We start from the raw sequence: 21,464 nt of genomic DNA on the forward strand, positions 1-21,464 counted from the left end.
ATCGAACCCCGGTCTCCCACGTGACAGGCAGGGATAATCACCACTATACTAACGGGAAATAACTTGACATGTGTTTTTGGGAAAACTCCCTCCAATGGGGAGATTTCAATGCCATCTCTGCCGCTAATCAGAAGATGCACAACTTAAATCAACATTTTGCTGAATGGTAAGCTGCTTTGCTTGATGCAAAAGTAAAAAAAAATATGTAGTTAGCGGGATTGTTGCCAAACAGAGAGAATTGAAAAAAAATATAGACTGCATTATTTACATGACCCTGAGTAAAGAGAGTGTAAGATTAAGCTAGAGCAGTATTTTCCTGGCACAGTATATATTTGCCCACTGTTTTTAGGGTTTTCGTCAGGAGACACTCCTGTACAGTCATGCATGGATAATCTGCTACACTACAATATGACTCGAAGGACATTTTATGAAATTAATGCTCCAAAACATTTCAAAAAGATGTTTCTTATTCCTTTCAAGAAATATATTTAGCTATATTTTCCTGCATATTGTTATCCCTTTTTATGCATAATAATGGCTTGCTTTAATTCTGTTACCTTTTGCCATTAACACTCATTAAAAATGCCCTGCTAAATGACGTAAAACAACTGACACAAAATATTGTGGCACAGAGGACAATAGTATATGTTTTCTAAAATTGGGAATTTTTTATGTTTTTGACTAATCTAAAGTGTTTGTTAATCACCTGATAAATTAAATTTTTGGCCAAAATGATTTTTTCTAAATGACTTTAAAAGAAAGTGTACATAAACTATGAATGTGGGCAAAAAAAGGTAAGTTGTATTTAAACTAAGGTTAATGCATAAATATTACTGTCTTTTCCTGCATCACGGCAGGAAATAATCGTACTAGCATGCAACACTTCCCACAAGTGCTTATGTTACAGAAAAAATAAAAAATGTTAAGGACTCCCCATCGGGGAATCGAACCCCGGTCTCCCGCGTGACAGGCAGGGATACTCACCACTATACTAACGAGGAATAACTTGACTTGTGTTTTTGGGAAAACTCCATCCAATGGGGAGATTTCAATGCCATCTCTGCCGCTAATCAGAAGATGCACAACTTAAATCAACATTTTGCTGAATGGTAAGCTGCTTTGCTTGATGCAAAAGTAAAAAAAATGTGTAGTTAGCGGGATTGTTGCCAAACAGAGAGAATTGAAAAAAAACATAGACTGCATTATTTACATGACCCTGAGTAAAGAGAGTGTAAGATTAAGCTAAAGCAGTATTTTCCTGGCACAGTATATATTTGCCCACTGTTTTTTGGGTTTTCATCAGGAGACACTCCTGTACAGTCATGCATGGATAATCTGCTACACTACAATATGACTCGAAGGACATTTTATGAAATTAATGCTCCAAAACATTTCAAAAAGATGTTTCTTATCCCTTTCAAGAAATATATTTAGCTATATTTTACTGCATATTTTTATCCCTTTTTATGCATAATAATGGCTTGCTTTAATTCTGTTACCTTTTGCCATTAACACTCATTAAAAATGCCCTGCTAAATGACGTAAAACAACTGACACAAAATATTGTGGCACAGAGGACAATAGTATATGTTTTCTAAAATGGGGAATTTTTTATGTTTTTGGCTAATCTAAAGTGTTTGTTAATCACCTGATAAATTAAATTTTTGGCCAAAATGATTTTTTCTAAATGACTTTAAAAGAAAGTGTACATAAACTATGAATGTGGGCAAAAAAGGTAAGTTGTATTTAAACTAAGGTTAATGCATAAATATTACTGTCTTTTCCTGCATCACGGCAGGAAATAATCATACTAGCATGCAACACTTCCCACAAGTGCTTATGTTACAGAAAAAATAAAAATTGTTAAGGACTCCCCGTAGGGGAATCGAACCCCAGTCTCCTGCGTGACAGGCAGGGATACTCACCACTATACTAACAAGGAATAACTTGACTTGTGTTTTTGGGAAAACTCCATCCAATGGGGAGATTTCAATGCCATCTCTGCCGCTAATCAGAAGATGCACAACTTAAATCAACATTTTGCTGAATGGTAAGCTGCTTTGCTTGATGCAAAAGTAAAAAAAAATGTGTAGTTAGCGGGATTGTTGCCAAACAGAGAGAATTGAAAAAAAACATAGACTGCATTATTTACATGACCTTGAGTACAGAGAGAGTGTAAGATTAAGCTAAAGCAGTATTTTCCTGGCACAGTATATATTTGCCAGCTGTTTTTCGGGTTTTCGTCAGGAGACACTCCTGTACAGTCATGCATGGATAATCTGCTACACTACAATATGACTCGAAGGACATTTTATGAAATTAATGCTCCAAAACATTTCAAAAAGATGTTTCTTATCCCTTTCAAGAAATATATTTAGCTATATTTTCCTGCATATTTTTATCCCTTTTTATACATAATAATGGCTTGCTTTAGTTCTGTTACCTTTTGCCATTAACACTCATTAAAAATGCCCTGCTAAATGACCTAAAACAACTAACACAAAATATTGTGGCACAGAGGACAATAGTATATGTTTTCTAAAATTGGGAATTTTTTATGTTTTTGGCTAATCTAAAGTGTTTGTTAATCACCTGATAAATTAAATTTTTAGCCAAAATGATTTTTTCTAAATGACTTTAAAAGAAAGTGTACATAAACTATGAATGTGGGCAAAAAAGGTAAGTTGTATTTAAACTAAGGTTAATGCATAAATATTACTGTCTTTTCCTGCATCACGGCAGGAAATAATCGTACTAGCATGCAACACTTCCCACAAGTGCTTATGTTACAGAAAAAATAAAAATTGTTAAGGACTCCCCATCGGGGAATCGAACCCCGGTCTCCCGCATGACAGGCGGGGATACTCACCACTATACTAACGAGGAATAACTTGACATGTGTTTTTGGGAAAACTCCATCCAATGAGGAGATTTCAATGCCATCTCTGCCGCTAATCAGAAGATGCACAACTTAAATCAACATTTTGCTGAATGGTAAGCTGCTTTGCTTGATGCAAAAGTAAAAAAAATGTGTAGTTAGCGGGATTGTTGCCAAACAGAGAGAATTGAAAAAAAACATAGACTGCATTATTTACATGACCCTGAGTAAAGAGAGTGTAAGATTAAGCTAAAGCAGTATTTTCCTGGCACAGTATATATTTGCCCACTGTTTTTTGGGTTTTCATCAGGAGACACTCCTGTACAGTCATGCTTGGATAATCTGCTACACTACAATATGACTCGAAGGACATTTTATGAAATTAATGCTCCAAAACATTTCAAAAAGATGTTTCTTATCCCTTTCAAGAAATATATTTAGCTATATTTTCCTGCATATTTTTATCCCTTTTTATGCATAATAATGGCTTGCTTTAATTCTGTTACCTTTTGCCATTAACACTCATTAAAAATGCCCTGCTAAATGACGTAAAACAACTGACACAAAATATTGTGGCACAGAGGACAATAGTATATGTTTTCTAAAATTGGGAATTTTTTATGTTTTTGACTAATCTAAAGTGTTTGTTAATCACCTGATAAATTAAATTTTTGGCCAAAATGATTTTTTCTAAATGACTTTAAAAGAAAGTGTACATAAACTATGAATGTGGGCAAAAAAAGGTAAGTTGTATTTAAACTAAGGTTAATGCATAAATATTACTGTCTTTTCCTGCATCACGGCAGGAAATAATCGTACTAGCATGCAACACTTCCCACAAGTGCTTATGTTACAGAAAAAATAAAACTTGTTAAGGACTCCCTGTCGGGGAATCGAACCCCGGTCTCCCACGTGACAGGCAGGGATACTCACCACTATACTAACGGGAAATAACTTGACATGTGTTTTTGGGAAAACTCCCTCCAATGGGGAGATTTCAATGCCATCTCTGCCGCTAATCAGAAGATGCACAACTTAAATCAACATTTTGCTGAATGGTAAGCTGCTTTGCTTGATGCAAAAGTAAAAAAAAATATGTAGTTAGCGGGATTGTTGCCAAACAGAGAGAATTGAAAAAAAATATAGACTGCATTATTTACATGACCCTGAGTAAAGAGAGTGTAAGATTAAGCTAAAGCAGTATTTTCCTGGCACATTATATATTTGCCCACTGTTTTTAGGGTTTTCGTCAGGAGACACTCCTGTACAGTCATGCATGGATAATCTGCTACACTACAATATGACTCGAAGGACATTTTATGAAATTAATGCTCCAAAACATTTCAAAAAGATGTTTCTTATTCCTTTCAAGAAATATATTTAGCTATATTTTCCTGCATATTGTTATCCCTTTTTATGCATAATAATGGCTTGCTTTAATTCTGTTACCTTTTGCCATTAACACTCATTAAAAATGCCCTGCTAAATGACGTAAAACAACTGACACAAAATATTGTGGCACAGAGGACAATAGTATATGTTTTCTAAAATTGGGAATTTTTTATGTTTTTGACTAATCTAAAGTGTTTGTTAATCACCTGATAAATTAAATTTTTGGCCAAAATGATTTTTTCTAAATGACTTTAAAAGAAAGTGTACATAAACTATGAATGTGGGCAAAAAAAGGTAAGTTGTATTTAAACTAAGGTTAATGCATAAATATTACTGTCTTTTCCTGCATCACGGCAGGAAATAATCGTACTAGCATGCAACACTTCCCACAAGTGCTTATGTTACAGAAAAAATAAAAAATGTTAAGGACTCCCCATCAGGGAATCGAACCCCAGTCTCCCGCGTGACAGGCAGGGATACTCACCACTATACTAACGAGGAATAACTTGACTTGTGTTTTTGGGAAAACTCCATCCAATGGGGAGATTTCAATGCCATCTCTGCCGCTAATCAGAAGATGCACAACTTAAATCAACATTTTGCTGAATGGTAAGCTGCTTTGCTTGATGCAAAAGTAAAAAAAATGTGTAGTTAGCGGGATTGTTGCCAAACAGAGAGAATTGAAAAAAAACATAGACTGCATTATTTACATGACCTTGAGTACAGAGAGAGTGTAAGATTAAGCTAAAGCAGTATTTTCCTGGCACAGTATATATTTGCCAGCTGTTTTTCGGGTTTTCGTCAGGAGACACTCCTGTTCAGTCATGCATGGATAATCTGCTACACTACAATATGACTCGAAGGACATTTTATGAAATTAATGCTCCAAAACATTTCAAAAAGATGTTTCTTATCCCTTTCAAGAAATATATTTAGCTATATTTTCCTGCATATTTTTATCCCTTTTTATACATAATAATGGCTTGCTTTAATTCTGTTACCTTTTGCCATTAACACTCATTAAAAATGCCCTGCTAAATGACGTAAAACAACTAACACAAAATATTGTGGCACAGAGGACAATAGTATATGTTTTCTAAAATTGGGATGTTTTTGGCTAATCTAAAGTGTTTGTTAATCACCTGATAAATTAAATTTTTGGCCAAAATGATTTTTTCTAAATGACTTTAAAAGAAAGTGTACATAAACTATGAATGTGGGCAAAAAAGGTAAGTTGTTTTTAAACTAAGGTTAATGCATAAATATTACTGTCTTTTCCTGCATCACGGCAGGAAATAATCGTACTAGCATGCAACACTTCCCACAAGTGCTTATGTTACAGAAAAAATAAAAATTGTTAAGGACTCCCCGTCGGGGAATCGAACCCCGGTCTCCCGCGTGACAGGCAGGGATACTCACCACTATACTAACGAGGAATAACTTGACATGTCTTTTTGGGAAAACTCCATCCAATGAGGAGATTTCAATGCCATCTCTGCCGCTAATCAGAAGATGCACAACTTAAATCAACATTTTGCTGAATGGTAAGCTGCTTTGCTTGATGCAAAAGTAAAAAAAATGTGTAGTTAGCGGGATTGTTGCCAAACAGAGAGAATTGAAAAAAAACATAGACTGCATTATTTACATGACCTTGAGTAGAGAGAGTGTAAGATTAAGCTAAAGCAGTATTTTCCTGGCACAGTATATATTTGCCAGCTGTTTTTCGGGTTTTCGTCAGGAGACACTCCTGTACAGTCATGCATGGATAATCTCCTACACTACAATATGACTCGAAGGACATTTTATGAAATTAATGCTCCAAAACATTTCAAAAAGATGTTTCTTATCCATTTATAGAAATATATTTAGCTATATTTTCCTGCATATTGTTATCCCTTTTTATGCATAATAATGGCTTGCTTTAATTCTGTTACCTTTTGCCATTAACACTGATTAAATATGCCCTGCTAAATGACATAAAACAACTGACACAAAATATTTTGTCACAGAGGACAATAGTTTATGTTTTCTAAAATTGAGAATTTTTTATGTTTTTGGCTAATCTAAAGTGTTTGTTAATCACCTGATAAATTAAATTTTTGGCCAAAATGATTTTTTCTAAATGACTTTAAAAGAAAGTGTACATAAACTTTGAATGTGGGCAAAAAAGGTAAGTTGTATTTAAACTAAGGTTAATGCATAAATATTACTGTATTTTCCTGCATCATGGCAGGAAATAATCGTACTAGCATGCAACACTTCCCACAAGTGCTTATGTTACAGAAAAAATAAAACTTGTTAAGGACTCCCCATCGGGGAATCGAACCCCGGTCTCCCGCATGACAGGCGGGGATACTTACCACTATACTAACGAGGAATAACTTGACATGTGTTTTTGATAAAACTCCCTCCAATGGGGAGATTTCAATGCCATCTCTGCCGCTAATCAGAAGATGCACAACTTAAATAAACATTTTGCTGAATGGTAAGCTGCTTTGCTTGATGCAAAAGTAAAAAAAAATGTGTAAATAGCGGGATTGTTGCCAAACAGAGAGAATTGAAAAAAAACATAGACTGCATTATTTACATGACCCTGAGTAAAGAGAGTGTAAGATTAAGCTAAAGCAGTATTTTCCTGGCACAGTATATATTTGCCCACTGTTTTTTGGGTTTTCGTCAGGAGACACTCCTGTACAGTCATGCATGGATAATCTGCTACACTACAGTATGACTCGAAGGACATTTTATGAAATTAAAGCTCCAAAACATTTAAAAAAGATGTTTCTTATTCCTTTCAAGAAATATATTTAGCTATATTTTCCTGCATATTGTTATCCCTTTTTATGCATAATAATGGCTTGCTTTAATTCTGTTACCTTTTCCCATTAACACTCATTAAAAATGCCCTGCTAAATGACGTAAAACAACTGACACAAAATATTGTGGCACAGAGGACAATAGTATATGTTTTCTAAAATTGAGAATTTTTTATGTTTTTGGCTAATCTAAAGTGTTTGTTAATCACCTGATAAATTAAATTTTTGGCCAAAATGATTTTTTCTAAATGACTTTAAAAGAAAGTGTACATAAACTTTGAATGTGGGCAAAAAAGGTAAGTTGTATTTAAACTAAGGTTAATGCATAAATATTACTGTATTTTCCTGCATCATGGCAGGAAATAATCGTACTAGCATGCAACACTTCCCACAAGTGCTTATGTTACAGAAAAAATAGAACTTGTTAAGGACTCCCCGTCGGGGAATCGAACCCTGGTCTCCCGCGTGACAGGCGGGGATACTTACCACTATACTAACGAGGAATAACTTGACATGTGTTTTTGGGAAAACTCCCTCCAATGGGGAGATTTCAATGCCATCTCTGCCGCTAATCAGAAGATGCACAACTTAAATAAACATTTTGCTGAATGGTAAGCTGCTTTGCTTGATGCAAAAGTAAAAAAAAATGTGTAGTTAGCGGGATTGTTGCCAAACAGAGAGAATTGAAAAAAAACATAGACTGCATTATTTACATGACCTTGAGTAGAGAGAGTGTAAGATTAAGCTAAAGCAGTATTTTCCTGGCACAGTATATATTTGCCAGCTGTTTTTCGGGTTTTCGTCAGGAGACACTCCTGTACAGTCATGCATGGATAATCTGCTACACTACAATATGACTCGAAGGACATTTTATGAAATGAATGCTCCAAAACATTTCAAAAAGATGTTTCTTATCTCTTTCAAGAAATATATTTAGCTATATTTTCCTGCATATTGTTATCCCTTTTTATGCATAATAATGGCTTGCTTTAATTCTGTTACCTTTTCCCATTAACACTCATTAAAAATGCCCTGCTAAATGACGTAAAACAACTGACACAAAATATTGTGGCACAGAGGACAATAGTATATGTTTTCTAAAATTGAGAATTTTTTATGTTTTTGGCTAATCTAAAGTGTTTGTTAATCACCTGATAAATTAAATTTTTGGCCAAAATGATTTTTTCTAAATGACTTTAAAAGAAAGTGTACATAAACTTTGAATGTGGGCAAAAAAGGTAAGTTGTATTTAAACTAAGGTTAATGCATAAATATTACTGTATTTTCCTGCATCATGGCAGGAAATAATCGTACTAGCATGCAACACTTCCCACAAGTGCTTATGTTACAGAAAAAATAGAACTTGTTAAGGACTCCCCGTCGGGGAATCGAACCCTGGTCTCCCGCGTGACAGGCGGGGATACTTACCACTATACTAACGAGGAATAACTTGACATGTGTTTTTGGGAAAACTCCCTCCAATGGGGAGATTTCAATGCCATCTCTGCCGCTAATCAGAAGATGCACAACTTAAATAAACATTTTGCTGAATGGTAAGCTGCTTTGCTTGATGCAAAAGTAAAAAAAAAAATGTGTAGTTAGCGGGATTGTTGCCAAACAGAGAGAATTGAAAAAAAACATAGACTGCATTATTTACATGACCTTGAGTAGAGAGAGTGTAAGATTAAGCTAAAGCAGTATTTTCCTGGCACAGTATATATTTGCCAGCTGTTTTTCGGGTTTTCGTCAGGAGACACTCCTGTACAGTCATGCATGGATAATCTGCTACACTACAATATGACTCGAAGGACATTTTATGAAATGAATGCTCCAAAACATTTCAAAAAGATGTTTCTTATCTCTTTCAAGAAATATATTTAGCTATATTTTCCTGCATATTTTTATCCCTTTGTCACGGGCACTAGGAGTCTTTACCCAGGGATCACCAGGTGATAGGCTTACCAGAGCAGTATAGGTGGTAATATGGTACTCTGGTAGCAGGGTGATCACGGAACAGGAAATAGCAGGTGATGAGATGCTCAGGAAAGTCTATGACTAGCAGCACTGGCAATATGGAGGTAGTAATACACGAGGAACTGTATGGACAAAGGACACGTGAAGGTAGTCAGTGGTCTGCGGTAGCAAGTTGTACGACTGCTATAGTGAGGAGGAATGTCCAACAGAAACGAGGGGGTGATGAGAGTCAGCGGTCTGCAGATAGCAAGTTGTACCGCTGTCTGAGTGAAGGAGTGGAATCCAAGTGGAGGTATCCGGGTAGTCAGTGGTCTGCGATAGCAAGTTGTACCACTGCTATGTGAGAGGATACTGGAACAGGTGAGACTGGAAACAGGGGTCAGTGGTCTGCCACTAGCAAGTTGTACCACTGAATATATATGTGAGGAGGTGCACGGGGAGAGACTGCAACACAATATATACACGGGCACCTTGACTTTGATCCACAGTAATATGCACAATATAAATGTATAAATGACCGAACAACACTGCCAATATAGAAAGTCTCTTGAAGTAATCCAGCATGAGATAACACAGTCAATGATGGCAATAGACTCAGCGGATAGTATACTCCAGAGGAGAACCAACACAGTCCAGCAAGGTATGCAATACACAGCACAGTCAATGGGAAGTATGCATACCGTGGTTCAGGAGAAGGCAGTCAGACAGAAGTGCAGAGATACCTGAACGGCAGGAGGCCGGCAGGATGCAAAGTCCCTGGATGGGTGAAGCGGTGGTCTAGCAGGTGCAGCGCACAGGTAGGTAGACCAGCAGGGAACCCAGGAAGGCGTGGAGAGCGGATCAGCAGTAGATGGATGCGTAGCGCTGAGAAGTAACAGCAGCGGGTCTCTGCGGGAACACGGAGGTAGCCAATAGCAACCAGCAGGTGCAGTAACGATGGGACACCAGAGCAGAGTTGAACTGGAACAGTTGATCACGGAGAGTAGCGGGTAGCAATAGTGGCAGCAGACTCAAGGAAACACGGGAGAGTTGACAAGGACTGAAGACTGAAGCGCACAGAGGCAGCGGATAGGAATCAGCTAAACAGTCACGATGAAACACAGACGGGTTGCAGGTTGAAGACTGTAGTGCACGGAGGCAGCGGATAGGAATCAGCTAGCAGTCACGATGATGAAACACAGACGAGTTGCAGGTTGAAGACTGTAGTGCACGGAGGCAGCGGATAGAAATCAGCCAAACAGTCACGATGATGAAACACAGACGAGTTGCAGGTTGAAGCCTGTAGTGCACGGAGGCAGCGGATAGGAATCAGCTGGCAGTCACAATCATGAACAGGTGAGTGGATGTGAATGAGAGACTGTAGTGCACGGAGGCAGCGGATAGGCATCAGCTAACAGTCCCAATGATACCAGGTAGAGTTGAAGTGGTTAGAAGACTGTAGTGCACGGAGGCAGCGGATAGGAATCAGCTCACAGTCACGATGATACAGTAGATGGTAGAAGTGGTATGGGAACCACAGTAGTAGAAGTGGTTTGGAAACCACAGAGGTAGAAGTGGTTTGGAAACCACAGGAATCAGCTGGGCTGCATAAACGAGGAAACACAGGAACACCTTCAGAGACTCATGGGGAATGAGACTCCAAGATCAGGCAATGTGGTGATGACCACAGGTGCTTAATATAGGGAGGTTGCCTGATCTGCCAATTAAGTTAAAGGAACATACACTGGAGGTATAGAAAGGGCTGCGCATGCGCAGTCCCTCAGGATGGAGGACGGCCACGGTTCCTAAATGTCCGGGAAGAAGCACTCACAGTCCGGTGAGTGACAGTACCCCCCCTTTTAAAGGTGGGCACAGAACGCCTGGAACCGGGCTTGTCCGGATTTTCGGAATAAAACTTCTTCAGAAGGGCAGGAGCATTAAGATCTTCAGCTTTGATCCATGAACGCTCTTCAGGACCAAAGCCCTTCCAATGAACGAGGAAACGGGGGACTCCTCGCGAAATTTTTGCATCCAATACCTCAGTAATCTCGAAATCCTCCTCCTGATGAACTTGAACTGGCTGCGGTGCTGAGGGAGGAGTCGAGAAACGGTTGATGATGAGAGGTTTGAGCAAGGACACATGGAAGGCATTGGAAATCCGAAGACTCTTAGGAAGAAGAAGTTTAACACATACTGGATTGATAACTTGAATGATCCTATATGGACCAATAAAACGAGGGGCGAATTTCATAGATGGAACCTTCAAACGAATATTTTTGGTAGATAACCAGACACGATCTCCAATTTTTAGTGGTGGAATAGCCCGCCTCTTCTTATCTGCGAAAGACTTATATTTATTAGATGTCTTCTTTAAACAGGTTTTGACCTGAGACCAGATATTTTTGAAGGTTTGACAAGCAGTCTCCACAGCAGGAACTTGGGTGGGCGGGAGGGCAGGAAATTCCGGAAAAGACGGATGGTGACCGTAGACCACAAAGAATGGAGTTTTGGATGATGACTCATGGTACATGTTGTTATGGGCGAATTCAGCCCAAGGGAGCAATTCTACCCAGTTGTCTTAGTTGGCTGAAGAGAACATCCTAATAAAAGTCTCAAGATCTTGATTGACTCGTTCCGTTTGTCCGTTAGATTGCGGATGGTAAGACGATGAGAGTGCTAATCGTATGCCCAAGGTTTTACAAAGGGCCCGCCAGAATCTGGAAACGAATTGTACTCCTCTATCCGACACAATCTCAGACGGACATCCATGGATGCGGAAGATTTCTTTAATGAAATGTTCAGCCAGAGTAGACGAGGAAGGTAAACCGGACAGAGGGACGAAATGGGCCATCTTCGAAAATCTGTCTACCACTACCCAAATAGTATTGTGATTCTTACTTGGTGGCAAATCAGTAACGAAATCCATACTAATATGGGTCCAAGGCTTGGACGGAATGGGTAGTGGTCGCAGCAACCCTGCTGGAGTTCTGCGGGAGGATTTGAACTGAGAACATAAATCACAGGAAGCAATAAACTCTTTGACGTCTCTCCTCATTGAAGGCCACCAGTAACTACGAGAGAGAATCTCAAAGGTCTTGTGTTCACCGGCGTGTCCAGAAAAACGAGAGGCATGGAACCACGAAAGGATTTTCCTCCTCAGAGTAGGAGGCACAAGGGTCTTCCCAAATGGTAGCATTTTGGTGGATGAAGCAGCCAGAGAAATACATTTGGGGTCTAGAATAGCATGGTTGGGAACCTCTTCTACATCAGAGGACGTCACAAAAGCTCGAGATAGAGCGTCAGCTTTCTTGTTCTTAGCGGCTGGTTTGAAGGTTATAATTAATTCAAAACGGGAAAAGAAAAGAGACCATCTTGCTTGACGAGGGTTCAAGCATTGAGCAGATTGCAAATATGACAAGTTCTTATGATCCGTGAAGATCGTCACCGGATGGCGAGCTCCTTCCAACAAGTATCTCCATTCCTCTAATGCAGCTTTGATGGCCAGCAACTCCTTGTCCCCGATAGTATAATTTTTCTCTGCGGGCAGAAGACCCCGAGAGTAGAAGGCACAAGGATGTAATTTTTGTTGCTCCGAGCGTTGGGAGAGAATAGCTCCTAAGCCCACATTAGAGGCATCTACTTCTAGGAAGAAGGGGAGTGTCACATCAGGCTGTCGCAGAATGGGAGCAGATGAGAAGGCCTCTTTGAGGATTTGAAAGGCTTGGAGAGCCTCAGATGACCATTGCTTCGTATTAGCCCCTTTCCGAGTTAGGGCCACAATGGGAGATGCAATGGATGAAAAGTCTTGAATGAAGCGTCTATAGTAATTGGCAAAACCTAAAAAACGCTGGATGGCACGAAGAGTAGTTGGCTGAGGCCAATGTAGTACAGCATTTACTTTGTCTGGATCCATCTTCAGGCCAACTCCGGAAACTATATACCCCAAGAATGGAATCTGGGGTAACTCGAATGAACATTTTTCCAATTTACAGAACAACGAGTTTTTCCGTAGTCTGGAGAGGACCTCTGCCACATGTTGGTGATGAGAAGGCAGGTCCTGTGAGAAGATCAATATGTCGTCTAGGTAGACAACGACACATACATATAATAAGTCCCGAAAGATCTCATTGATGAAACCCTGGAAAACAGCGGGGGCATTACACAGCCCGAAGGGCATTACTAAATATTCGTAATGCCCATCTCTGGTGTTAAACGCGGTCTTCCATTCGTCACCGGAACGGATTCTAATTAAATTGTAAGCACCACGAAGATCCAACTTAGTAAATATCCGAGCTCCCTTGATGCGATCAAATAGCTCAGTGATCAGCGGAATGGGATACCGATTCTTGATAGTAATGGCGTTGAGTCCACGAAAATCTATACAAGGGCGTAATGATCCATCCTTCTTTTTGACGAAGAAGAACCCAGCTCCAGCGGGAGAGGTGGAAGGTCGAATGAACCCACGCTGGAGATTCTCCTGTATGTACTCAGATGTGGCTTGAGTTTCAGGTAACGAGAGAGGATAGACCCGACCCCTGGGAGGAGTCTTGCCAGGTAGAAGGTCGATCGGACAATCCCAAGAACGATGAGGAGGAAGACGTTCAGACTGAGCTTTATCAAACACATCGGCAAATGAAGCATACTGAGGAGGGAGTCCCGGGGAGGAAGATGAGATGGAAGATCGCTGTACTTTAAGAGGAATAACTTGAGAAAGACAACGCTGGTGACATTCAGACCCCCAAGACATAACTTGAGGAGTGCGCCAGTCAATCTGGGGAGAGTGACACTGAAGCCATGGAAGGCCTAAGACAATCGGACTTGTCGTAACTGGAAGAATTAAAAACGAAATTTCTTCATGGTGTAGTACACCAATCTGAAGGGTTACTGGAGACGTACTCTGGGTGATGAGACCATTGATGAGGCGTGATCCATCTATAGCCGTCACAGTAATGGGTGTTTTTAAAGTGATCACTGGTAGGGACCATTGATTCACTAGTGATTTAGAAATGAAATTTCCTGCTGCTCCGGAATCAATCAATGCCTGTGACTCAAAGGATTTGGTAGCAAAGGAAATCGTAACATCAAAAGCGCAGACTTTAGATTTCATAGACAATGGAGAGGACTCCAGGGACCCTAACTTCACCTCTCCAGAACTAGTTAGGGCCTGGCATTTCCCGATCTCTTAGGGCAAGAGCTGAGCATATGCGTGGAATCCGCACAATAGATACAGAGTCTATTCTTTACTCTTCGTTTCCTTTCCTCTGAAGATAATTTAGAACGTCCTATCTCCATGGGAATCACAGAGGATGGAGCTGGACGAAATTGAGGGTTTAAACGAAGAGGTGCTTTGACAGCTGTTGTTTTCTCAGACTCTCTTTCACGAAATCTCATATCTACACGATGGCAAAGAGAGATCAAATCTTCTAGTGACGAAGGAAGCTCTTGGGTAGTCAGTGCATCTTTAATTTTATCGGAGAGCCCCTGCCAGAAGGCGGCAACTAATGCTTCAGTGTTCCACTGAAGTTCAGAGGCTAAGATCCTAAATTGAATGACATACTGTCCTACTGTATGGGAGCCTTGTCGCAAACGAAGAATGCTGGAAGCAGCGGAGGTCACACGACCTGGTTCATCGAACACACTTCGGAACGTGGAAATGAATTTGGCACTATCTTGTAGAATTGGATCGTTTCTTTCCCACAGGGGGGAGGCCCAAGCCAGGGCTTGTCCCGAAAACAATGAGATAAGATAGGCCACTCTGGAACGATGGGTAGAAAAATTTTGAGGTTGGAGTTCAAAATGGACTGAACATTGGTTAAGGAAACCTCTACAAGTTTTGGGGTCCCCGTCATATTTTGACGGAGTAGGCAGGTGAAGCGTAGGAGCTGTAGACACCTGGGATGGCACTGGGGAAACGGAGGAAAGCACAGGAGCTTCAATATTAGCTGTAACAGTCTGTCCAGATGTTCCTTGGGAGGTTAATGATTGGTAACATTGAAGTAACAGCTGTTGGCGAGCATCCTGTTGCTCCACGCGGCTGACCAGATGCTGCAGCATCTCTTTAGCGGTAGGTTCCATATCTGGGTCTGTCATGGCCTGATCTTACTGTCACGGGCACTAGGAGTCTTTACCCAGGGATCACCAGGTGATAGGCTTACCAGAGCAGTATAGGTGGTAATATGGTACTCTGGTAGCAGGGTGATCACGGAACAGGAAATAGCAGGTGATGAGATGCTCAGGAAAGTCTATGACTAGCAGCACTGGCAATATGGAGGTAGTAATACACGAGGAACTGTATGGACAAAGGACACGTGAAGGTAGTCAGTGGTCTGCGGTAGCAAGTTGTACGACTGCTATAGTGAGGAGGAATGTCCAACAGAAACGAGGGGGTGATGAGAGTCAGCGGTCTGCAGATAGCAAGTTGTACCGCTGTCTGAGTGAAGGAGTGGAATCCAAGTGGAGGTATCCGGGTAGTCAGTGGTCTGCGATAGCAAGTTGTACCACTGCTATGTGAGAGGATACTGGAACAGGTGAGACTGGAAACAGGGGTCAGTGGTCTGCCACTAGCAAGTTGTACCACTGAATATATATGTGAGGAGGTGCACGGGGAGAGACTGCAACACAATATATACACGGGCACCTTGACTTTGATCCACAGTAATATGCACAATATAAATGTATAAATGACCGAACAACACTGCCAATATAGAAAGTCTCTTGAAGTAATCCAGCATGAGATAACACAGTCAATGATGGCAATAGACTCAGCGGATAGTATACTCCAGAGGAGAACCAACACAGTCCAGCAAGGTATGCAATACACAGCACAGTCAATGGGAAGTATGCATACCGTGGTTCAGGAGAAGGCAGTCAGACAGAAGTGCAGAGATACCTGAACGGCAGGAGGCCGGCAGGATGCAAAGTCCCTGGATGGGTGAAGCGGTGGTCTAGCAGGTGCAGCGCACAGGTAGGTAGACCAGCAGGGAACCCAGGAAGGCGTGGAGAGCGGATCAGCAGTAGATGGATGCGTAGCGCTGAGAAGTAACAGCAGCGGGTCTCTGCGGGAACACGGAGGTAGCCAATAGCAACCAGCAGGTGCAGTAACGATGGGACACCAGAGCAGAGTTGAACTGGAACAGTTGATCACGGAGAGTAGCGGGTAGCAATAGTGGCAGCAGACTCAAGGAAACACGGGAGAGTTGACAAGGACTGAAGACTGAAGCGCACAGAGGCAGCGGATAGGAATCAGCTAAACAGTCACGATGAAACACAGACGGGTTGCAGGTTGAAGACTGTAGTGCACGGAGGCAGCGGATAGGAATCAGCTAGCAGTCACGATGATGAAACACAGACGAGTTGCAGGTTGAAGACTGTAGTGCACGGAGGCAGCGGATAGAAATCAGCCAAACAGTCACGATGATGAAACACAGACGAGTTGCAGGTTGAAGCCTGTAGTGCACGGAGGCAGCGGATAGGAATCAGCTGGCAGTCACAATCATGAACAGGTGAGTGGATGTGAATGAGAGACTGTAGTGCACGGAGGCAGCGGATAGGCATCAGCTAACAGTCCCAATGATACCAGGTAGAGTTGAAGTGGTTAGAAGACTGTAGTGCACGGAGGCAGCGGATAGGAATCAGCTCACAGTCACGATGATACAGTAGATGGTAGAAGTGGTATGGGAACCACAGTAGTAGAAGTGGTTTGGAAACCACAGAGGTAGAAGTGGTTTGGAATCCACAGGAATCAGCTGGGCTGCATAAACGAGGAAACACAGGAACACCTTCAGAGACTCATGGGGAATGAGACTCCAAGATCAGGCAATGTGGTGATGACCACAGGTGCTTAATATAGGGAGGTTGCCTGATCTGCCAATTAAGTTAAAGGAACATACACTGGAGGTATAGAAAGGGCTGCGCATGCGCAGTCCCTCAGGATGGAGGACGGCCACGGTTCCTAAATGTCCGGGAAGAAGCACTCACAGTCCGGTGAGTGACACCCTTTTTATGCATAATAATGGCTTGCTTTAATTCTGTTACCTTTTCCCATTAACACTCATTAAAAATGCCCTGCTAAATGACGTAAAACAACTGACACAAAATATTGTGGCACAGAGGACAATAGTATATGTTTTCTAAAATTGGGAATTTTTTATGTTTTTGGCTAATCTAAAGTGTTTGTTAATCACCTGATAAATTAAATTTTTGGCCAAAATGATTTTTTCTAAATGACTTTAAAAGAAAGTGTACATAAACTATGAATGTGGGCAAAAAAGGTAAGTTGTATTTAAACTAATGTTAATGCATAAATATTACTGTCTTTTCCTGCATCATGGCAGGAAATAATCGTACTGGAATGCAACACTTCCCACAAGTGCTTATGTTACAGAAAAAATAAAACTTGTTAAGGACTCTCTGTCGGGGAATCGAACCCGAATCTCCCGCGTGACAGGCAGGGATACTGACCACTATACTAACGAGGAATAACTTAACATGTGTTTTTCGAAAAACTCCCTCCAATGGGGAGATTTCAATGCCATCTCTGCCGCTAATCAGAAGATGCACAACTTAAATCAACATTTTGCTGAATGGTAGCTGCTTTGCTTGATGCAAAAGTAAAAAAAAATGTGTAGTTAGCGGGATTGTTGCCAAACAGAGAGAATTGAAAAAAAACATAGACTGCATTATTTACATGACCCTGAGTAAAGAGAGTGTAAGATTAAGCTAAAGCAATATTTTCCTGGCACAGTATATATTTGCCCACTGTTTTTTGGGTTTTCGTCAGAAGACACTCCTGTACAGTCATGCATGGATAATCTGCTACACTACAATATGACTCGAAGGACATTTTATGAAATGAATGCTCCAAAACATTTCAAAAAGATGTTTCTTATCCCTTTCAAGAAATATATTTAGCTATATTTTCCTGCATATTTTTATCCCTTTTTATGCATAATAATGGCTTGCTTTAATACTGTTACCTTTTCCCATTAACACTCATTAAAAATGCCCTGCTAAATGACGTAAAACAACTGACACAAAATATTGTGGCACAAAGGACAATAGTATATGTTTTCTAAAATTGGGAATTTTTTATGTTTTTGGCTAATCTAAAGTGTTTGTTAATCACCTGATAAATTAAATTTTTGGCCAAAATGATTTTTTCTAAATGACTTTAAAAGAAAGTGTACATAAACTATGAATGTGGGCAAAAAAGGTAAGTTGTATTTAAACTAAGGTTAATGCATACATATTACTGTCTTTTCCTGCATCACGGCAGGAAATAATCGTACTAGCATGCAACACTTCCCACAAGTGCTTATGTTACAGAAAAAATAAAAATTGTTAAGGACTCCCCATCGGGGAATCGAACCCCGGTCTCCCGCATGACAGGCGGGGATACTCTCCACTATACTAACGAGGAATAACTTGACATGTGTTTTTGGGAAAACTCCATCCAATGGGGAGATTTCAATGCCATCTCTGCCGCTAATCAGAAGATGCACAACTTACATCAACATTTTGCTGAATGGTAAGCTGCTTTGCTTGATGCAAAAGTAAAAAAAAATGTGTAGTTAGCGGGATTGTTTGCAAACAGAGAGAATTGAAAAAAAACATAGACTGCATTATTTACATGACCCTGAGTAAAGAGAGTGTAAGATTAAGCTAAAGCAATATTTTCCTGGCACAGTATATATTTGCCCACTGTTTTTTGGGTTTTCGTCAGGAGCCACTTCTGTACAGTCATGCATGGATAATCTGCTACACTACAATATGACTCGAAGGACATTTTATGAAATTAATGCTCCAAAACATTTCAAAAAGATGTTTTTTATCCCTTTCAAGAAATATATTTAGCTATATTTTCCTGCATATTGTTATCCCTTTTTATGCATAATAATGGCTTGCTTTAATTCTGTTACCTTTTGCCATTAACACTGATTAAATATGCCCTGCTAAATGACGTAGAACAACTGACACAAAATATTTTGTCACAGGGGACAATAGTATATGTTTTCAAAAATTGGGAATTTTTAATGTTTTTGGCTAATCTAAAGTGTTTGTTAATCACCTGATAAATTAAATTTTTGGCCAAAATGATTTTTTCTAAATGACTTTAAAAGAAAGTGTACATAAACTTTGAATGTGGGCAAAAAAGGTAAGTTGTATTTAAACTAATGTTAATGCATAAATATCACTGTATTTTCCTGCATCATGGCAGGAAATAATCGTACTAGCATGCAACACTTCCCATAAGTGCTTATGTTACAGTAAAAAGAAAAAAAGTTAAGGACTCCCCATCGGGGAATCGAACCCCGGTCTCCCGCGTGACAAGCGGGGATACACAACACTTTACTAACGAGAAATAACTTGACATGTGTTTTTGGGAAAACTCCCTCCAATGGGGAGATTTCGATGCCATCTCTGCCGCTAATCAGAAGATGCACAACTTAAATCAACATTTTGCTGAATGGTAAGCTGCTTTGCTTGATGCAAAAGTATAAAAAATGTGTAGTTAGCGGGATTGTTGCCAAACAGAGAGAATTGAAAAAAAACATAGACTGCATTATTTACATGACCCTGAGTAAAGAGAGTGTAAGATTAAGCTGAAGCAGTATTTTCCTGGCACAGTATATATTTGCCCACTGTTTTTTGGGTTTTCGTCAGGAGACACTCCTGTACAGTCAAGCATGGATAATCTGCTACACTACAATATGACTCGAAGGACATTTTATGAAATTAATGCTCTAAAACATTTCAAAAAGATGTTTCTTATCCCTTTCAAGAAATATATTTAGCTATATTTTCCTGCATATTGTTATCCCTTTTTATGCATAATAATGGCTTGCTTTAATTCTGTTACCTTTTGCCATTAACACTCATTAAAAATGCCCTGCTAAATGACGTAAAACAACTGACACAAAATATTGTGGCACAGAGGACAATAGTATATGTTTTCTAAAATTGGGAATTTTTAATGTTTTTGACTAATCTAAAGTGTTTGTTAATCACCTGATAAATTAAATTTATGGCCAAAATGATTTTTTCTAAATGACTTTAAAAGAAAGTGTACATAAACTATGAATGTAGGCAAAAAAGGTAAGTTGTATTTAAACTAAAGTTAATGCATAAATATTACTGTCTTTTCCTGCATCACGGCAGGAAATAATCGTACTAGCATGCAACACTTCCCACAAGTGCTTATGTTACAGAAAAAATAAAAAGTGTTAAGGACTCCCTGTCGGGGGATCGAACCCTGGTCTCCCGCGTGACAGGTGGGCATACTCACCACTATACTAACGAGGAATAACTTGACATGTGTTTTTGGGAAAACTCCCTCCAATGGGGAGATTTCAATGCCATCTCTGCCGCTAATCAGAAGATGCACAACTTAAATCAACATTTTGCTGAATGGTAAGCTGCTTTGCTTGATGCAAAAGTAAAAAAAAATGTGTAGTTAGCGGGATTGTTGCCAAACAGAGAGAATTGAAAAAAAACATAGACTGCATTATTTACATGACACTGAGTAAAGAGAGTGTAAGATTAGCTAAAGCAATATTTTCCTGGCACAGTATATATTTGCCCACTGTTTTTTGGGTTTTCGTCAGGAGACACTCCTGTACAGTCATGCATGGATAATCTGCTACACTACAATATGACTCGAAGGACATTTTATGAAATTAATGCTCCAAAACATTTCAAAAAGATGTTTCTTATCCCTTTCAAGAAATATATTTAGCTATATTTTCCTGCATATTTTTATCCCTTTTTATGCATAATAATGGCTTGCTTTAATTCTGTTACCTTTTGCCATTAACACTCATTAAAAATGCCCTGCTAAATGACGTAAAACAACTGACACAAAATATTGTGGCACAGAGGACAATAGTATATGTTTTCTAAAATTGGGAATTTTTTATGTTTTTGGCTATTCTAAAGTGTTTATTATCACCTGATAAATTAAATTTTTGGCCAAAATGATTTTTTCTAAATGACTTTAAAAGAAAGTGTACATAAACTATGAATGTGGGCAAAAAAGGTAAGTTGTATTTAAACTAAGGTTAATGCATAAATATTACTGTCTTTTCCTGCATCACGGCAGGAAATAATCGTACTAGCATGCAACAATTCCCACAAGTGCTTATGTTACAGGAAAAAAAAAAAATGTTACGGACTCCCCGTCGGGGAATCGAACCCCGGTCTCCCGCGTGACAGGTGGGCATACTCACCACTATACTAACGAGGAATAACTTGACATGTGTTTTTGGGAAAACTCCCTCCAATGGGGAGATTTCAATGCCATCTCTGCCGCTAATCAGAAGATGCACAACTTAAATCAACATTTTGCTGAATGGTAAGCTGCTTTGCTTGATGCAAAAGTAAAAAAAAATGTGTAGTTAGTGGGATTGTTGCCAAACAGAGAGAATTGA

General features: G+C 39.7%; 8 non-coding genes across 8 annotated transcripts; all 8 read right to left on the reverse strand.

Moving 5' to 3' along the window:
• Window positions 1-929: 929 nt before the first annotated feature.
• Window positions 930-1,001, reverse strand: TRNAD-GUC (transfer RNA aspartic acid (anticodon GUC)). The gene has a single exon. It is a non-coding gene; the product is annotated as a tRNA-Asp (tRNA).
• Window positions 1,002-2,814: 1,813 nt separating this feature from the next.
• TRNAD-GUC (transfer RNA aspartic acid (anticodon GUC)) lies at window positions 2,815-2,886 on the reverse strand. The gene has a single exon. It is a non-coding gene; the product is annotated as a tRNA-Asp (tRNA).
• Window positions 2,887-5,634: 2,748 nt separating this feature from the next.
• Window positions 5,635-5,706, reverse strand: TRNAD-GUC (transfer RNA aspartic acid (anticodon GUC)). The gene has a single exon. It is a non-coding gene; the product is annotated as a tRNA-Asp (tRNA).
• An 869-nt stretch (window positions 5,707-6,575) lies between these two features.
• Window positions 6,576-6,647, reverse strand: TRNAD-GUC (transfer RNA aspartic acid (anticodon GUC)). Its single transcript has one exon. It is a non-coding gene; the product is annotated as a tRNA-Asp (tRNA).
• An 870-nt stretch (window positions 6,648-7,517) lies between these two features.
• Window positions 7,518-7,589, reverse strand: TRNAD-GUC (transfer RNA aspartic acid (anticodon GUC)). The gene has a single exon. It is a non-coding gene; the product is annotated as a tRNA-Asp (tRNA).
• Window positions 7,590-8,459: 870 nt separating this feature from the next.
• TRNAD-GUC (transfer RNA aspartic acid (anticodon GUC)) lies at window positions 8,460-8,531 on the reverse strand. Its single transcript has one exon. It is a non-coding gene; the product is annotated as a tRNA-Asp (tRNA).
• A 9,854-nt stretch (window positions 8,532-18,385) lies between these two features.
• TRNAD-GUC (transfer RNA aspartic acid (anticodon GUC)) lies at window positions 18,386-18,457 on the reverse strand. The gene has a single exon. It is a non-coding gene; the product is annotated as a tRNA-Asp (tRNA).
• A 2,751-nt stretch (window positions 18,458-21,208) lies between these two features.
• On the reverse strand, window positions 21,209-21,280 carry TRNAD-GUC (transfer RNA aspartic acid (anticodon GUC)). Its single transcript has one exon. It is a non-coding gene; the product is annotated as a tRNA-Asp (tRNA).
• Window positions 21,281-21,464: the final 184 nt, after the last annotated feature.

The sequence above is a fragment of the Mixophyes fleayi genome, chromosome 10, assembly GCF_038048845.1.
Source record: "Mixophyes fleayi isolate aMixFle1 chromosome 10, aMixFle1.hap1, whole genome shotgun sequence".
Lineage (NCBI taxonomy): Eukaryota > Metazoa > Chordata > Amphibia > Anura > Limnodynastidae > Mixophyes > Mixophyes fleayi.